This window comes from Balaenoptera borealis (assembly GCF_965194805.1).
Source record: "Balaenoptera borealis genome assembly, chromosome: 1".
NCBI classification, from domain to species: domain Eukaryota; kingdom Metazoa; phylum Chordata; class Mammalia; order Artiodactyla; family Balaenopteridae; genus Balaenoptera; species Balaenoptera borealis.
In genome coordinates this window covers 75,702,888-75,720,366 of record NC_138860.1, presented here as the reverse complement: position 1 = coordinate 75,720,366, position 17,479 = coordinate 75,702,888, and the positions used below count along the sequence as shown (strand labels likewise).

Sequence of the window (17,479 nt, the reverse complement as noted above, 5' to 3'; positions counted from 1 at the left end):
TTCAAAAATTCTTCACATTATTTCCTATTTCTTTACCTGCCCATTTGCCTTCAAAATAATATCTAATTCCCTCAGATTGGCATATAAGATTTTTCACAATCTGGCTCCTCCTACAAATCTTGCTGCATTTTCTCTTTGTTTATACTTTATGCTTCGTCTGTACTAAACTATCCATCTTTCTACAAATGTCATGCTTTTTCTTGTATCTGAGCTTCTTATCAAAACGTCATTCAATTCTCTGTCCCCCCACCTTACCTGTGTGATGAAATCCTGCTTATCTTTTAAAACAGCTCAGTTGTCACTTTCTCAGGTTATCTTCCCTAAACTCCACCTCCAACTTCCCACCTCCCCCAAAATATCATTAATGCTTCATTAATGTGTACATGTATTTCCAATGTGGTTAGGCTTACCATTTTGTTTTGCCCAAAGTGAACTCCTTGAGGACGTTGGGTCACCATATTCTGATCTGTATCCCTAGCACCTAGCACCATGCTGGACTACAGTAATTGCCCAATAAATGTTTGTTGATTTGAAAAATGAGTTTGTAGAATCTGGCAGCCAGTTGGTTATGGATGACTTCAATATTTCAAAGAATGACAATTTGGTAGTTTCTACTAAAATTACAAAGCAAAAGGGAACAGTTATAAAATGTTAACCTATTGACACGTGAATAATAACATTGACAATGAATCACGTAATTGAATTTGGAAGGGTAGACTTTCTTTGGACTTTTTAAAGATACGGCAAATTATTTTTGTGAAAGAGTATGTGGTCTTACAGTTAAGGAATTTGGGTTTTTCATTTCCTTCTACTGCATAAAACTGTATATCTGAAAAACCCAAATCCTTGAGTCTTAGCATGATTATATTAAAAAGCAAAGCAAATTTCCAGTTTAAAAACATGAGGTGTTTCATTGTAATTCGTACTTCTCTCCACCATTCTGCAATTTTTAATAAGAATCCTTGACTTATGAAACAGGATAGAACACAAGAGAGTTTGCAACACATAATTACTAAACCATTTCCAAAAGCCCATCTTCCGTGCCATGTTTTTTGTTTGTTTAAAAAGGCAAACCTGCATTGTAGAGCATGTTTAGACAAACTGTTATGAGAAAGGATCAAACATATAAAGGCTCATCTTTAAGAATGAAAGCCAAAGTTTAGTTAAGCAGGAACCAAACAGTTGAACTTAGAGAAGAGTCTATTAGTATTTAGCTCAGTATTTCTCAGACTATATCCTTGGAACACTAACATGCTGTATGATATTAAGAGAAGCTTTGGGGAGCAGGGTAGGATGAAAATATTCTGTGGTTAAATAAGTTGAATATGCTGCATACATTTCCCCAATTTTTTTAGAGAAGTCTTGAACAGAAGCCTGTTTAAACAAAGAGTTAGAAGGATGGTATAAGTTGATGCCAATATACTTTTCACCTAAATTCACCTATTGTTAACATTTTGCCACATTAAAAAATTTTTTTGTGAAGTATAGTTGATTTACAATGTATTGGTTTCTGGTGTACAGCAAAGTGATTCAGTTATATATATATATATATATATATATATATATATATATATATATATATATATATATATATATATTCTTTTTTTTCATATTCTTTTCCATTATGGTTTATTACAGGATATTGAATATAGTTCCCTGTGCTATACAGTAGGACCTTGTTGTTTACCTATTTTATATATAGTAGTTTGTATCTGCTAATCCCAGTCTCCTAATTTATCCCTCCCCCACCCCTTTTACCCTTTGGTAAACGTGTTTGTTTTCTATATCTGTGAGTCTGTTTCTGTTTCATAACTAAGTTCATTTGTGCCATATTTTAGATTCCACATATAAGTGATATCATATGATATTTGTCTGTCTTTGACTGACTTCACTTAGTGTGATAATCTCTAGGTCCATCCATGTTGCTGCAAATGGCATTATTTCATTCTTTTTATGGATGAGTAATATTCCATTGTGTATACATACCACATCTTCTTTATCCATTCATCTGTTGATGGACATTTAAGTTGCTTCCATGTGTTGGCTATTGTGAATAGTGCTGCTATGAACATTGGAGACCATGTATCTTTCTGAATTATAGTTTTGTCTGGATATATGTCCAGGAGTGGGAATGCTGGATCATATGGCAACTCTATTTTTAGTTTTTTAAGGAACCTACATACTGTTTTCCACAGTGGCTGCACCAATTTACAATCCCACCAGCGCTGTAGGAGAGTTCCCTATTCTCCACACCCTCTCCAGTATTTATTATTTGTAGACTTTTATTTTTTTAATACATCTTCATTGGAGTATAATTGCTTCACAGTACTGTGTTAGTTTCTGTTGCACAACAAAGCGAATCAGCCGTATACATACCCATGTCCCCATATCCCCTCCCTCTTGAGCTTCCCTCCCATCCTCCCTGTCCCACCCCTCTAGGTCATCGCAAAGCACCAAGCTGATCTCCCTGTGCTGTGCTGCTGCTTCCCACCAGCCAACTCTTTTACATTTGGTAGTGTATATACGTCGATGCTACTCTCAGTTTGCCCCAGCTTCGCCCTCCCACCCCATGTCATCAAGTCCATTCTCTATGTCTACCTCTTTATCCCTGCCCTGCAACTAGGTGTATCAGTACCATTTTTGTTTTTTTAGATTCCATATATATGCGTTAGCATATGGTATTTGTTTTTCGCTTTCTGACTTACTTCACTCTGTATGACAGACCCTGGGTCCATCCACCTCACTACAAATAGCTCAATTTCATTTCCTTTTATGGCTGAGTAATATTCCATTGTATATATGTGCCACATCTTCTTTATCCATTCATCTGTCGTTGGACATTTAGGTTGCTTCCATGTCCTGGCTATTGTAAATAGTGCTACAATAAATATTGTGGCTTTGAATTATGTTTTTCTCAGGATATATGCCCAGTAGTGAGATTGCTGGGTCATATGATAGTTCTATTTTTAGTTTTTTAAGGAACCTCCATACTGTTTTCCATAGTTGTATCAATTTACATTCCCACCAACACTGCAAGAGGGTTCCCTTTTCTCCACACCCTCTCCAGCATTTATTGTTTGTAGATTTTTTGATGATGGCCATTGTGACCTGTGTGAGGTGATACCTCATTGTAGTTTTGATTTGCATTTCTCTAATAATTAGTGATGTTGAGCATCTTTTCATGTGCCTCTTGGCCATCTGTATGTCTTCCTTGGTGAAATGTCTATTTAGGTCTTCCACCTGCTGTTTAACTGGATTGTTTGTTTTTCTGATATTGAGCTCCATGAGCTGTTTGTATATGTTGGAGATTTATACCCTGTCTGTTGCTTTGTTTGCAGATATTTTCTCTCATTCTGAGGGTTGTCTTTTCGTCTTGTTTATAGTTTCCTTTGCTGTGCAAAAGCTTTGAAGTTTCATTAGGTCCCATTTATTTTTCTTTTTATTTCCATTACTCTAGGAGGTGGGTCAAAAAAGATCTTGCTGTGGTTTATGTCAAAGAGTGTTTTTCCTATGTTTTCCTCTAAAAGTTTTATAGTGTCTGGTCTTACATTTAAGTCTTTAATCCATTTTGAGTTTATTTTTGTGTATGGTGTTAGGGAGTGTTCTGATTTCATTCTTCTAGATGTAGCAGTCCAGTTTTCCCAGCACCACTTACTGAAGAGACTGTCTTTTCTCCATTGTATGTTCTTGCCTCCTTTGTCATAAATTAGGTGCCCATATGTGCATGGGTTTATCTCTGGGCATTCTATCCTGTACCATTGATTTATATTTCTGTTTTTGTGCCAGTACGATACTGTCTCGATCACTGTAGCTTTGTGGTATAGTTTGAAGTTGGGGAGCCTGATTCCTCCAACTCCGTTTTTCCTTCTCAAGATTGCTTTGGCTATTTGGGGTCTTTTGTGTTTCCATACGAATTGTAAGATTTTTTTGTTCTAATTCTGTGAAGAATACCATTGGTAGTTTGATAGGGATTGCATTGAATCTGTAGATTGCTTTGGGCAGTATAGTCATTTTCACAATATTGATTCTTCCAATCCAAGAACATGGTATATTTCTCCATCTGTTTATGTCATCTTTGATTTCTTTCATCAGTGTTTTATAGTTTTCTGAGTACAAGTCTTTTGCCTCCTTAGGCAGGTTTATTCCTAGGTATTTTATTCTTTTCGTTGAAATGGTAAATGGGAGTGTTTCCTTAATTTCTCTTTCTGACTTTTCGTTGTTGGTGTATAGGAATGCCAGAGATTTCTGTGCATTAATTTTGTATCCTGCAACCTTACCAAATTCATTGATTAGTTGTAGTAGTTTTCTAGAGGCATCTTTAGGATTTTCTATGTATAATATCATGTCATCAGCAAATAGTGACAGTTTTACTTCTTCGTTTCCAATTTGTATTCCTTTTATTTCTTTTTCTTCTCTGATTGCCGTGGCTAGGACTTCCAAAACTGTGTTGAATAAGAGTGGCGAGAGTGGACATCCTTGTCTTCTTCCTGATCCTAGTGGAAATGCTTTCAGTTTTTCACCATTGAGTTTGATGTTTGCTGTGGGTTCGTCATATATGGCCTTTATTATGTTGAGATAGGTTCCCTCTATTCCTCTCCATTTTCTGGAGAGTTTTTATCATAAATGGGTGTTGAATTTTGTCAAAAGCTTTTTCTGCATCTATTGAGATGATCATATGGTTTTTATTCCTTAATTTGTTAATGTGGTGTATCACACTGATTGATTTGCATGTATTGAAGAATTCTTGCATCCCTGGGATAAATCCCACTTGATCATGGTGTATGATCCTTTTAATGTGCTGTTGGATTCTGTTTGCTAGTATTTTGTTCAGGATTTTTGCATCTGTGTTCACCAGTGATTTTGGTCTATAATTCTCTATTTCGTCATATCTCTTTCTGGTTTTGGTATCAGGGTGATGGTGGCTTCGTAGAATGAGTTTGAGAGTGTTTCTCCCTCTGCAGTTTTTTGGAAGAGTTTGAGAAGGATCGGTGTTAACTCTTCTCTAAAAGTTTGATAGAATTTGCCTGTGAAGCCATCTGGTCCTGGACTTTTGTTTGTTGGAAGATTTTAAATTATGGCTTCAATTTCATTACTTGTGATAGGTCTGTTTATATTTTCTGATTCTTCCTGGTTCAGTCTTGGAAAATTGTACCTTTCCAAGAATTTGTCCATTTCTTCATGGTTGTCCATTTTATTGGCCTATAGTTGTTTGTAGTAGTCTCTTATAATCCTTTGTATTTCTGCAGTGTCAGTTGTGATTTCTCCTTTTTCATTTCTGATTATATTGATTTGAGTCTTCTCCCTTTTTTTCTTGATTAGTCTGGCTAAGGGTTTATGAATTTTGTTTATCTTCTCAAAGAACCAGCTTTTAGTTTTATTGATCTTTGGTATTGTTTTCTTCATTTCTATTTCATTTATTTCTGCTCTGATATTTATGATTTCTTTCCTTCTACTGAAGGGTTTTGGGTTTTCTTTGCTCTTCTTTAGTTGTTTTAAGTGTAGGGTTAGATTGTTTAAGTGTAGGTTAGATTGTTTATTTGAGATTTTTCTTGTTTCTTGAAGTGAGATCGAATTGCTCTTAGAACTGCTTTTGCTGCATCCCATAGGTTTTGGGTCGTCGTGTTTTCATTGTCATTTGTTTCTACGTATTTCTTTAGTCTTTGATTTCTTCAGTGATCTCTTGGTTATTTAGTAGTGCACTGTTTCGCCTCCATGTATTTGTGTGTTTTATAGTTTTTTTCCTTTAATTGATTTCTGATCTCATAACGTTGTGGTCAGAAAAGATGCTTGATATGATTTCAGTTTTCTTAAATTTTCCAGGGCTTGATATGTGACCCAAGATGTGATCTATCCTGGAAAATGTTCCATGTGCACTTGAAAAGAAAGTGTATTCTGCCACTTTTGGGTGGAAAGTTCTGTAAATATCAGTTAGATCTATCTGGTCTATTGTGTCATTTAAAGCTTGTGTTTCCTTATTTATTTTCTTTTTGGATGATCTTTCCATTGGTGTGAGTGGGGTGTTAAAGTCCCCTACTATTATTGTGTTACTGTCGATTTCTCCATTCATGGTTGTTAGCATTTGCCTTATGTATTGAGGTGCTCCTATGTTGGGTGCATATATATTTATACTTGTTATATCTTCTTCTTGGGTTGATCCTTTGATCATTATGTAGTGTCCCTCCTTATCTCTTGTAACAGTCTTTATTTTAAAGTCTATTTTATCTAATATATGTATTGCTACTCCAGCTTTCTTTTGATTTCCATTTGCATGGAATATCTTTTTCCATCCCTTCACTTTCAGTCTGTATGTGTCCCTAGGTCTGAAGTGGGTCTCTTTTAGACAGCATATATATGGGTCTTGTTTTTGTATCCATTCAGCCAGTCTTTGTCTTTTGGTTGGGGCATTTAATCCATTTACATTCAAGGTTATTATCGATATGTGTATTCCTATTACCATTTTCTTAATTGTTTTGGGTTTGTTTTTGTGGGTCTTTTTCTTCTCTTGTGTTTCCTGCTTAGAGAAGTTTCTTTAGCATTTCTTGTAAAGCTGGTTTGGTAATGCCGAATTCTTTTAGCTTTTGTTTGTCTGAAAAGCTTCTGACTTCTCCATTGAATCTGAATGAGATCCTTGCCGGGTAGAGTAATCTTGGTTGTAGGTTTTTCTCTTTCATCACTTTAAGCATATCCTGCCACTCCTTTCTGGCCTGCACAGATTCCACTGAAAAATCAGCTGATAACCCTATGGGGATTCCTTTGTATTTTTTTTTTCCCCCTTGCTGCTTTTAATATGTTTTTCTTTGAATTTAATTTCTGTTAGTTTGATTAATACGTGTCTTGGTGTGTTTTTCCTAGGGTTTATCCTGTATGGGACGCTCTGTGCTTCCTGGACTTGGGTGACTCTTTCCTTTCCCATGTTAGGGAAATTTTCCACTATAATATCTTCAAATATTTTCTCAGAACCTTTATTTTTCTCTTCTTCTTCTGGGATCCCTATAATTCAAATGTTGGTGCATTTAGTGTTATCCCAGAAGTCTCTGAGATTGTCTTCAATTCTTTTCATTCTTTTTTCTTTATTCTGCTCCTCAGCAGTTATTTCTACCATTTTGTCTTCCAGCACACTTATTCATTCTTCTGCCTCCGTTATTCTGTTATTGATTCCTTCTAGTGTATTTTTCATTTCAGTTATTGTGTTGTTCATCTCTGTTTGTTTGTTCTTTAGTTCTTCTAGATCTTTGTTAAACATTTCTTGTATTTTCTCAATCCGTGCTTCCTTTCTATTTCTGATATTCTGGATCATCTTTACTATCATTAGTCTGAATTCTTTTTCTGGTAGATTGCTATTTCCTCTTCATTTATTTGGTCTTGTAGATTTTTACCTTGCTCCTTCATCTGTGACATATTTTTTTGCCATCTCATTTTTTTTCTTTTTATGAGTGGGATTGTGTTCCTGTTTTACTGGTTTTTTGGCCTGAGGCTTCCAACACTGGAGTTTGTAGGCTATTGGGTAGAGCTGGGTCTTGGTGCTGAGATGAGGAACTCTGTGAGACCTCACTCCGATGAATATTCCCTGGGGTCTGAGGTTCTCTGCTAGTCCAGTGGTTCGGACTCAGAGCTCCCATTGCAGGAACTTCCGCCCGACCCCAGGCTCGTGAATCAAGATCCTGCAAGCTGCGTGGGGCAACCAAAAAGAAAAAAAAGAGAACAATAACGAAGTAAAAAATAAAATTAGACTAGGAAACTAACAGATATGTTAGAAAGAATGTAAAAATAAAAATATAGATGAATCAACAACCAGGAGGTACATCAGTAACACAATTATAAAAAGGAGCAGGAGGGAAAATGAAAAAAAAAAAGGGTGGGGGAGGAGGCCTTGGCTGTGGAGGGTGGGACCTAAGCAAGGGCAAGGTTTGGATGGTGGGTGGGGCCAATGGTCAGGACCCACAGGTCTGGAAAAGGCCCTAGGGGCTGTGGGGGGTGGGGCTTAGGCTCAAGGAACATAAGGGGCCCAGGTGTGCCCCCCACCCCTGGTTTCAGAGAGCAGGGTACCTCACCAGGGAGCCCAGCAGGCTTCCTGGGCTTAAGTGGGTGGGGCAAATGCCCTCCTCTCCTGCTCCTCTGGTCTGGGATCGATCTGGGAGGGCCCCTCCTGCCTGCCTCTCCTGATCTCCCTGGCCTCCCTCCTATGCCCCGAAGGACCCACATGGCCTAGAGGGGGCTTTGGAGGGCAGGGCATCCGCCTGGGAGCTCAGCAGGCTCGCTGGGCCCCAGTGGGTGGGGCAATCGCCCTCCGCTCATCTCCTGCTCCTTCCTGAGGGCCCCTTCCGCCTGCCTCTCCTGATCTGCCACCCGCCCCCCCGGCCTCCCTACTGTGCCCCCAAGGACCCATGCAGCCTGAAGGGGGCTTTGGAGGGGGGGGGGATCAGCCTGGGACCTCAGTAGGCTCCCCAGGCCTGAATGGGCGGGGCAGTCACCCTCCACTCTTCTCCCGCTCCTCCTGGGTGTCCCCTCCTGCCTACCACTCCTGATCTCCCCTGGCCTCCCTCCTATGCCCCCAGGACCCACGTGGCCTTGATGGGGCTTTGGAGGCAGGGCAACCGGCTTGGGAGCTCAGCAAGTTCCCCGGCCCGAGTGGGCCAGGAGATCGCCCTCCACTCCTCTCCTGCTCTTCCCAGAGAGTCCCTCCCACCTGCCTCTCTTGATCTCCCTGGACTCAGGGGTGCTATCTTGTCTGGCCTCCATTTCTCCTCCCCCCTCGGTCCTACATCCTACCAGTTCATTCTGGGGTTCCTCCCGTCTCCTTGGGGGTCAGAGTCTCCCACCAGTGGCAGGCAGGCACCCTAGTTGTGGGGAGATGCTAACTCTTATCTTCCCACACCGCCATCTTCTATTGGTAGACTTTTTAATGATGACCATTCTGACTGGTGTGAGGTGGTACCTCATTGTATTTTTGATTTGTATTTCTCTAGTAATTAGTGATGTTGAACATCTTTTCATGTGCCTATTGGCTATCTGTATGTCTTCTTTGGAGAAATGTCTGTTTAGGTCTTCTGCCCATTTTTTGATTGGATTGGTTTTTTTTGTTGTTATTGAGTTGTATGAGCTGTTCGTATATTTTGGAAATTAAGCCCTTGTCAGTTGCGTTTGTAAATATCTTCTCCCAGTCAGTAGGTTGTCTTTTCATTTTGCATATGGTTTCCTTTGCTGTGCAAAAGCTCATTAGTTTGATTAGGTCCCATTTGTTTGTTTTTGCTTTTATTTCTATTGCCTTGGGAGACTGACCTAAGAAATCATTGATATGATTTATGTCAGAGAATGTTTTGCCTATGTCCACTTCTAGGAGTTTTGTGGTGTCATGTCTTATATTTAAGTCAAGCCATTTTGAGTTTATTTCATGTATGGTATGAGGGTGTGTTCTAACTTCATTGATTTACGTGTGGCTGTTCAGCTTTCCCAACACCACTTGCTGAAGAGACTGTCTTTTCTCCATTGTATATTCTTACCTCCTTTTTTGAAGATTAATTGACTGTAGGCGTGTGGGTTTATTTATGGGCTCTCTATTCTGTTCCATTGATCCATGTGTCTGTTTTTATGCCAGTACCGCACTGTTTTGATTACTGTAGCTTTGTGGTATTGTCTGAAGTCCGGGAGGGTTATGCCTCCAGCTTTGTTCTTTATCCTCAGGACTGCTTTGGCAATTCTGGGTCTTTTATGGTTCCATCTAAATTTAGGATTATTTGTTCTAGTTAATTAACCAGAAAATGTCTGGTTAATTTGATAGGGATTGCATTAAATCTGTAGATTGCTTTGGGTAGTATGGCCATTTTAACAATATTAATTCTTCCTATCCAAGAGAGTGGGATATCTTTCCATTTCTTTGAATCATCTTCAGTTTCCTTTATTAATATTTTATAGTTCTCAGCATATAGGTCTTTCACCTCCTTGGTCAGGTTTATTCCTAACTAGTTTTTTGGATGCAATTTTAAAAGGGATTTTTGTTTTTGTTTTTACTTTCTCTTTCTGATATTGTTATTGTAAAGAAATGCCGCAGATTTCTGTATGTTAATCTTGTATCCTGCTACCTTGTTGAATATATTTATCAGTTCAAGTAGTTTTTGTGTGCAGTCTTCAGGGTTTTCTCTATATAGTATCATGTCATCTGCATATAATGGCAGTTTTACCTCTTCTCTTCCAATTTGGATACCTTTTATTTCTTTTTCTTGTCTGATTGCTGTGGCTAGGACCAATACTGTGTTAAATAGAGAGTGGGCATCCTTATTTTGTTCCAGATTTTAGTGGGAAGGCTTTCAACTTTTCACCTCTTAGTATTATGTTGACAGTGGGTTTGTCATAAATAGCTTTTATTATGTTGAGGTACGTTCCCTCTATACCCACTTTGGTAAGAGTTTTTATCATGAATGGATGCTGAATTTTTATCAAATGCCTTTCTGCATCTATTGCAATGATCATGTGGTGTGTCTTTTCTTTTGTTGATGTGGTGTATCACATTGATTGATTTGCGTATTTTGAACCATACTTGTGACCCTGGGATGAAGCCAGCTTGATCGTGGTGTATGATCTTTTTTATGTTGTTGGATTCAGTTTGCTAATTTTGTGTTGAGGATTTTTCAATCTATATTCATCAAAGATGTTGGCCTGTAATTTTCTTTTTTGGTAGTGTCTTTGTCTGATTTTGATATCTGGATGATGGTGGCTTCATAGAATGACTTTGGGAGTGTTTCTTCCTCTTCAGTTTTTTGGAAGAGTTTGAGAAGGATCAGTATATTTTTGTATTTCTTCTTTGTATTTTTGGTAGAATTCCCCAATGAATCCATCTGGACCTGGACTTTTGTTTGCAGGGAGTTTTTTTTTTATTATTATTATTACAGATTCTATTTCACCTCTATTGATATGTCTGTTCAAATTATCTATTTCTTCTTGATTCACTTTTGGTGGGCTGTATATTTCTAGAAACTTGTCCATTTCTTCTAGGTCTTCCAGTTTGTTGGCATAAAACCGTTCATAGTATTCTCTTATGATTTTTTTGTATTTCTGCATTGTTGGTTGTTACTTCTTCTCTTTCATTTCTTATTTGTTTATTTGAGTCCACTCTCCTCTTCTTGGTAAACCTGGCCAGAGGTTTGTCGATTTTGTTTACCTTTTCACAAAACCAGCTCTTGGGTTTTTTTGTTGTTGTTGTTTGTTTTTTAATCTCTACTTTATCAATATTTAATTCCCTCTGATGTTTATTTCCTTCCTTCTGCTGACTTTAGGTTTTGTTTGTTCTTGTTTTTGTAATTCTTTTAGATGGTAGGTTAGGTTGTTTATTTGAGATTTTTCATGTTTTTTGAGGAAGGCCTGTATTGCTATGAACTTCCCTCTTAGGACTGCTTTTGCTACATCTCATAGATTTTGTATGGTTGTATTTTCATTGCCATTTGTCTCAAGGTATTTTTAAATGTCCTCTTTGATTTCATTGTTGACCCATTGGTTTTTTAGTAGCATGTTGTTTAGTCTTCATATAATTGGTTTTTTCTCGTTTCTCTTTCTGTGGTTGATTTCTAATTTCATGCTGTTGTGGTCAGAAAAGATGCTTGAAATAATTTCTATTCTCTTAAATTTGTTGAGGCTTGTTTTGTGTCATAGTATGTGATCAATCCTAGAGAATGTTCCATGTGTACTTGGAAAGAATGTGTATTGGTTCTTTTTGTTTTTTGGATGTAATGTCCTGAAAATATCAATTAAGCCTAAGTGTTCTATTGTATGATTTAGGATCTCTGTTGCCTTATTTTCTGTTTGGAAGATCTGTCCATTGATGTGAGTGTGGTGTTAAATTCTCCTTCTATTATTGTATTCCCATCAGTTTTTCCCTTTATGTCTGCTAGTATTTGCTTTATGTATTTTGGTGCTGCTATATTGGGTGCATATATGTTAATGAGTGTTAATATCCTCTTGTATTGATCCTTTTATCATTATATAGTGTCCTTCTTTATCTTTCTTTATGGCCTTTGCTTTAAAGTCTGTTTTGTCTGATATGAATATTGCTACCCTCACTTTGTTATTTCCATTTGAGTGAAATATCTTTTTCCATCCTCTTACTTTTAATCTATGTGTGTTTTTTACCCTAAAGTGTGTCTCTTGTAGGCAGCATGTTGTAGGCTCTTGTTTTTTAATCCAATGTACCACTCTATGTGTTTTTATTGGAGCATTTAGTCCATTGACATTTAAGGTCAATATTGATAGATATGTATTTATTGCCATTTTATACCTTGTTTTCCAGTTGATTTTGTATTTCTTCTTTGTTCCTTTTTCTTTTTGTTTTTCCTTTTGTGGTTTGATGGTTTTCTTTTGTATTATGCTTGTGTTCTTTGCTTTTCGGTTTTTGTGAATCTATTATATATTTTTGATTCCTGGTTACCCTGTTTTTTAAGTATGTTAACCCATTACTGTATCTACTTGCTTTAGACTGGTAGTCATATAGGCTCAAACACATTCTAAAAAAAGAAAAGAAAGTCTACATTTTCTTACTGTCCTCCCTGCCATTTTATGATTTTGATGCCCTCCTTTACATCTTCATTTTGATCCTTTTGCTGTTCATTGTAGTTTTCATCACTTTCACAAAAATTTGAAAAAAAAATTTTTTTTGATAATCTAGGTACAGGCTTATTTAAGTGATTTACTTTATAGTTGTTATTTTCTTTTTCTTATAGATTCTTGCTTCTTTTCTATTTCAAAAAGACCTTTTAATATTTCTCTTAGGATAGGTTTAGTATTGCTGTATTCTTTCAGTTTTTGCTTGTCTGGGAAATTCTTCCTCTCTCCTATTCTAAATGATAATCTTGCTGGGTAGAGGATCCTAGGTTGCAGGTTTTTCCCTTCCAGGACTTTGAATATATCTTGCCACTCCCTTCTGGCCTGCAACGTTTCTGTAGAGAAATCAGCTGATAGCCTTATGGCAGGGGGTCCCTTGTAATTAACTCTTTGTTTTTCTCTTCCTGACTGTTGAATCCTGCCTTTAACTTTTGCCATTTTAATTATAATGTCTTGGTGTAGGTCTGTTTGGGTTCATCTTGTTCGGTATCCTCTGTGCTTCCTGTCGCTGGATATCTGTTTCCTTCTTTGGGTTTGGGAAGTTTTCAGCCATAATTTCTTCGAATACATTTTCAGTCCCATTTTCTCTTTCTTTGCCTTCTGGAACTCCTATTATGCACAGATTGGCACAATTTGTATTATCCCATAGGTCTCTTATGCTGCTTTTATTTGTTTGTTTGTTTTTTTCATTTGGCTTTCTGTCTGCTGTTCTGTTGGGTGATTTACATTATTCTATATTTCAGATCACTTATTCATTTTTCTGCATTATTCATTCTGCTGTTCATTGCCTTTAGCTCAGCTTTCATCTTGGCAAAAGAATTTTCTAATTTTTCTTGGTTCCTCTTTATAGTTTCTAGTTCCTTTTTACAGTAATCCGTATTTCTATGAATAGCCTTTCTTTTTAAAAATAATTAATTAATTAATCAATTAATTAATTATATTTTTGGCTGCCTTGGGTCTTCATTGCTGCATGCAGGCTTTCTCTAGTTGCAGTGAGCAGGGGCTACTCTTCATTGCGGTATGTGGGCTTCTCATTGCGGTGGCTTCTCTTGTTGCAGAGCATGGGCTCTAGGCGCATGGGCTTCAGTAGTTGTGGCACGCAGGCTCAGTAGTTGTGGCTCACGGGCTCTAGAACGCAGGCTCAGTAGTTGTGGCGCATGGGCTTATGTGCTCCGCAGCATGTGGGATCTTCCTGGGCCAGGGCTCGAACCCATGTCCCCTGCATTGGCAGGTGGATTCTTAACCACTGAGCCACCAGGGAAGTCCTCAATAGCCTTTCTTAATTCCTTCAGTATTTTAATTATCTCTTTTTTGAACTTGGTGTCTACCAGACTGAAGAGGTCTGCTTCATTGTTTTTTTCAGGGGAGTTCTCTTGACCATTTAACTCGGGGTGGTTCCTCTGCTTCTTCATTTTACTTATATTTCTCTGACTGTATGAGTTGAGGAGAAACTGTTATCTACTGTGGTCTTGAAGGGCTGTTTTTTTTTTTTTTTTGCATTGTTTTTACTTTGTTTTTATTTATTTATTTATTTTTGGCTGTGTTGGGTCTTCGTCTCTGTGCGAGGGCTTTCTCTAGTTGTGGCAAGCGGGGGCCACTCTTCATCGTGGTGCGCGGGCCCCTCACCATCGCGGCCTCTCTTGTTGTGGAGCACAGGCTCCAGACGCGCAGGCTCAGCAATTGTGGCTCACGGGCCCAGCTACTCCATGGCATGTGGGATCTTCCCAAACCAGGGCTCGAACCCGTGTGCCCTGCATCGGCAGGCAGACCCTCAACCACTGCGCCACCAGGGAAGCCCCCGAAGGGCTGTTTTTATATAAGAGTGTACCTGTGTAGCCTCCATGAGTCTAATGTTTTTGGTGCAAGGGCTGTTTTTAGTATGGATGCCTGCCTCATTTTTCCTCAGCGTGTGCTGGCCATTATCCCCTTGTTAGGGGATGTGATTGTTGTTGTGATGACCAGAGCCTGCACTGGATGTTGAATGGAGCCTCCTCTTTGCTCTGTGGTTGTCACAGCCCTGTGGGGACAGGTCTGCTCTCCTGTTGTTGGAGTAGACTCCCCCACATCTGTTTCTGAGTTGCGGTGTGAGGTAGGTGGGGCTGGAGTGTTCCTGCTGGGAGAGGAGCCACTGAGTATTCCTTCACAGGAGTTGTCCACCGGGAAGTGTGCTCTGTGGTGTCACCTGTCACCTGTTGTGTGGACTCACAAAGTACACTGTTTTTGGCATTGCCATCGGCCCTGCCTCAACTGTAGGAATTCAGCTAATCGGACCAGTTTTCCCTCAGGCACTGTACACAAAGCCACAAATGCAGATCTGTTGGCACAGAACTGCTGAGGTCAGGCACGGGGACCACTGTAGCCACGCATCTGGACCTGCAGTGGGAGCTACTGAGTCTGCCCCGATCCCAGCCCTGCCTCTGCACGTGCACACCCACAGAGCCCACAGCCACCATTGTTGGACCCGTGCAGCCACGGGAGCACCAGTAATCCACTTGGATGTCCCGCAGGCACTGAGTTTGCAAAACCACTGCCAGCACATAAATCTACGGATTGCACAGCTGCTGAGACAGGGCTAGGATTTCAGCTCCGCTTCTGCATGGGGGCAGCCGCCAGTGCTTGCATGGTCCCAGAACTCTTAGAGGTGGAACTGCACCAGCTGTGAGCAGGCCGAGAATGAGGCTGCTATGGTGGGCCCAGCCCCTCCCTTTGAGTGCTCCAGTTAACAATGGGGCTTCAGTGGTGGACCCGGGCTCCTTCCTGCGCACACCCTGGGTGTGGCCCAGACCACACTCCAGCTCCTTCAGACTGTCTCCACGCAGCCTACCCCAGCCCTCTCCCTGGGTCTGCCTGCTGAAGCCAGAGTTTCAGCATCCAGCCCCCATGTGCACCAGCAGACACGTCTTGGGCCTGGGGAGTGTAGGGAGGTGGCACAGACCCTCTGTGCTGGTCTCTCTCTTTTCTGCCTGCTGCAAGCTGGCTGCTATACTCTCCTCTGAGCCTCTGAAGCTTCCTTTCTGTCCTGGCTGACCTCCCCGCTGGTGAAGGGGCTTCTAAGGGTGAGGGAACATTTCCTCTTTCACAGTTTCCTCCTCCGGTCCCGATTCCTTTTTTTTTCTTTCATACTACCCGGTTACTTGGTGATCTTTCTTACAATTTTGTTTTATGAGATCTGCCAGCGTTCAGCAGGTATTCTGTGAGCATTGTTCCACATGTATTTTTGATGTGTTTGTGGGAGGAGGTGAGCTCCATGTCCTTTTATTCTGCCATCTTGATCCGGCCCCCTCTAGGAATTTGCCACATTTGTTTTATCTCTTGCTCTTCCCCCTTTATATACATAAGTGAATGGTAATTTCTCTTTTTCTGAACCATTCGAAAGTTGAACATATCATGACACTTGACCCCTAAGTACTTCAGCATGACTCTCCTAAGAATAAAAACATGGGGGACTTTCCTGGCGGTCCAGTGGTTAAGACTCCACACTTCCAATGCAGGGGGCGTGGGTTCAATCCCTGGTCGGGGAACTAAGATCCCACATGCCACATGGTGCGGCCAAAATAGATAAATAAATAAATAAAAACATTGTCCTCTATAACCATGAAACCTTTATCACACCCTTGGAATTTAGCATTGATACAGAAATATTCAATATACATTCCATATTCAGTTTGTCTCAATTGTCTCAATGTCTTTTATAACACGTTTTTCCTCCTCCCCAGGACCCAGTCAATACTCTTTTGTATTTAAAATACCTATTGGGAATTTGTTGGGTGTTAGTGTTCTGCAGAACTCAGTTTGGGAAAAACTAGCTTAGATTGTATACTTAAATCTGTCCCTTTTCTTGTAATTTAATAAATGCTAACACTTCATTTAACCCTGGTGGTCCAGTGGTTAGGACTTTGTGCTTTCACTGCTGGGGCCTGGGTTCAATCCCTGGTCGGAGAACTAAGATCCCACAAGCTACGTGGCACAGCCAAAAAATAAAAATAAATTTAAAAATAAAAATTTTCTTAGGGGAAACAATATTGCCTGAACTGTATATTTTATCCTTTGGATTTCTCAATTATGATTGCAGAGGAAAGCAGAGCTATAGTTACTAAGTACCTGAATATGCCTGACAAAATAGTAAATATCATACAAAAACTTAACTCTCTTCAAGACTATGCCTTTTATTTTTTAATTTTTTTTTAAGATTTTTTTTTTATGTGGACCATTTTTTTAAAGTCTTCATTGAATTTGTTACAGTGTTGCTTCTGGTTTTTTTTACATTTTGGTTTTTTGGCCGCAAGTCACGTGGGATATTAGCTCCCTAACCAGGGATCAAACCCGCACCCCCTGCATTGAAAGGGGGAGTCTTAACCACTGGACCGCCAGGGAAGTCCCCAAACCATACCTTTTAAATTTAATATGTGTTAATTGCTAACAATGTATGGACAACAGTAGATTTTTTAAAAAATTCTGTTTCTAACGACAAATTCCATGGTCAAAGAAAATTTGGAAGAATTAAAATGTTTCCTTCCTGTCTTTTTTCTATGTCATTAAATATGGATTTGGGACAGAAGAATGGCATGCTGAAAATGGCATATGCTTCAGGGCCTAAACTTTAAAACAATATTTTAATGGAAGTGTGACTTTAAAACGAAAAAGAAGGAACAAGTAAGATCCAAGGAACCATCGTAACTAACAAACGTCTTAGTGATCTTTAATAAAAAAATTAAACATTTTATTGCCCAAAGTCCCATGACAAATAATGCTTAACACATGTTTGGAAATCATCCCAGACCACATCCCAGGGCCACTGCTAATTTAGTAGGTGTGGTAAAGTTTTGACTCCACGAGGCATTCTGGTCCTCATTTGTAGCTAAACTAAGAAATCCTTCCCAATCTCTTTAGC

The 17,479-nt window shown here is 39.3% G+C and overlaps 2 protein-coding genes and 1 long non-coding RNA gene across 9 annotated transcripts in view; 2 read left to right on the top strand and 1 right to left on the bottom strand.

Moving 5' to 3' along the window:
- The window catches only part of SH2D1B (SH2 domain containing 1B), a 333,978-nt gene that overhangs the window by 107,950 nt on the left and 208,549 nt on the right, over positions 1–17,479 (bottom strand). The window lies entirely within an intron of this gene.
- Positions 1–17,479, top strand: part of UHMK1 (U2AF homology motif kinase 1) — a 104,173-nt gene that overhangs the window by 26,071 nt on the left and 60,623 nt on the right. The window lies entirely within an intron of this gene.
- Positions 5,529–16,234, top strand: LOC309636010. The gene is made up of 2 exons (XR_014249168.1): positions 5,529–14,054; positions 14,384–16,234. It is a non-coding gene; the product is annotated as an uncharacterized lncRNA (long non-coding RNA).